Genomic DNA, 2,079 nt, shown 5'->3' on the forward strand with positions numbered 1-2,079 from the left:
CCATCTAACCACAATGCAACAGAAGTTGAGAGCGGAGGTTAAAAGTAAAGAGCAGAATTAAGAGGAGTAATGCAGAAATAGAAACCTGAAGAAGAAGATGATGAGAAATAAGAAGCCTGAAGAAGAAGATGATGATGGTGCTGCGGTGTGATGTTAAATGAAGGAGAACACTGTTTATATAGTAGGAAGAGAGGTAGCTCTATGGCAATTGAAGAAATATTCTGGAATATTCCTTTTGTATTTGTTGCTCACTGTTACTCCATGGTTTTGGCATTTACACTTTCAAGGTAAGGGATGCCTCAACTCCAAGTTGCTTCTAGACGAATATGCATAATGTATAAGAGAAAGTATTAGTCAGCGGACGTGAAAATAAAATCCAAAAAAGAAAATACAATTCCAATATATGTTTTGAAAAAAATAATCTCAATAATTTATAATTAGTTTACGCATAAGGTTTCGGGTTGAATGGAGTAACTAACATTAATAAGGGAGCAAACATAAGCTCATTAGAGTTGTAAAGAGGTTGATATAGGCCCTCAGAAAAATGTACTATACGATGAATACGGAGAATATTAGAAAATGATTGACTCAAAATGATAACGTATTGGGTGAGTGGAAAAGGATGTGAGCGACCGTTTATACTTAGTGACTAAGAATTGGAAGAATATTAACAAATATACGATAAAGTGATACCATAAGTATGGTGCTGTAAGTGAACAAAAAAGAAAGTGTGGAAAGAAAATGCTGAAACATATTAAGAAGAAATAATACATCAGAAAAAGATGTTTAAGAAGTAGTCATGGGGTTATATGGTTCTTGAGACCTCTTTGTATTGCTTGCTTCGGAGGCAGATGCAAGGGATTACGTTTGTCAGTAAATTTTCGCCAAGATGATGTTAAAGCTCAGTCCTGGGAAGTGGTGATTATTAAGTATTTATATCCTGATAACCACACAATTTCTATAATTTGTATATAGGAAGAAGTGATGTTTATATATAATTTGGACATATCTCCCATAATATAATTCTTTTAATAGACAAAAAAACATATATATAAAAAAATATAATATTATTCTTAGTGTTTTTTAACAGGCACAATCTTATTATTTCAACAAAAAAGTTTAGTACAGTCTGCTCCATAAGGATAAAACAGCACATTAAAATCAATATACGTATCGAATAAAGAATTTACTATACAACTTTAATAGTATAGATTAGTACAGTCTGCTCCATAAGGATAAAACAGCACATTAAAATCAATATACGTATCGAATAAAGAATTTACTATACAACTTTAATAGTATAGATCATACGTTTGGTTGGTCGAAATAGAATCCTACAATAGAAGAATATATGATATCTGACCATAAAGAAAATTGCAGAGCTATATACAAAAACAAGGGTGGACAAATGAGTACTGCAATTGAATCAGGTATAACCCTCGAACCGTAGTATGTTAGGAAGAAGGCACTGGCAAATACTACCATCATACATGCTATGGAGATGAATAGAGTTATGAGTCCAGATATCAACTTTAAGGGTAAGCATAACGAGACATGAGAATAGACAAGAATATTAATATTGCAATCCATCTGATATTGCAAATACCAAAAAAGATGTTTTGTTCAAATAATTTGGTTTTTTTTACATCATCAATACCACCTGTTATTTTAATCGCGCAATAACAGTTGAGATGATATGCAAAACTCTGCCGTACGTTTCATCCACTCTTCTTTTTTTCGCAACCCTTCATGCTCTGTTGTGAATAATTCCTGAACAGTTACGTCATCAGAATTTTTTATTATTATGTGTTCACTTTTTGCACACATTTAAGAATTAGTATAAAAGATTGTAAAATATAACTATAATACAGATTATAGAAATTCTGGATTTATAGAAGTAAAAGAAGTAGGAGGTTACCTCAAACCATATTATCTCAAGCACATTTGAAGTGCTGCTCCATAAACTAATTCAAGTTTATCTGGTGGAGCTAACTTTGCAGCCAAATGCAACAAATGGTTGTTGTTTAATTTCGGTAAAGAAAACGAAGGGTTGTCTTCTTTCACAATATAGGTTATTAA

The 2,079-nt window shown here is 32.0% G+C and overlaps 1 pseudogene; it reads right to left on the reverse strand.

Annotated features, from left to right (window-relative positions):
- Nucleotides 1-1,282: 1,282 nt before the first annotated feature.
- On the reverse strand, nucleotides 1,283-1,827 carry LOC128196117 (uncharacterized; annotated as a pseudogene).
- Between the last annotated feature and the right edge of the window lie 252 nt (nucleotides 1,828-2,079).

This window comes from Vigna angularis, chromosome 4 (genome assembly GCF_016808095.1).
Source record: "Vigna angularis cultivar LongXiaoDou No.4 chromosome 4, ASM1680809v1, whole genome shotgun sequence".
Taxonomy (NCBI): Eukaryota; Viridiplantae; Streptophyta; class Magnoliopsida; order Fabales; family Fabaceae; genus Vigna; species Vigna angularis.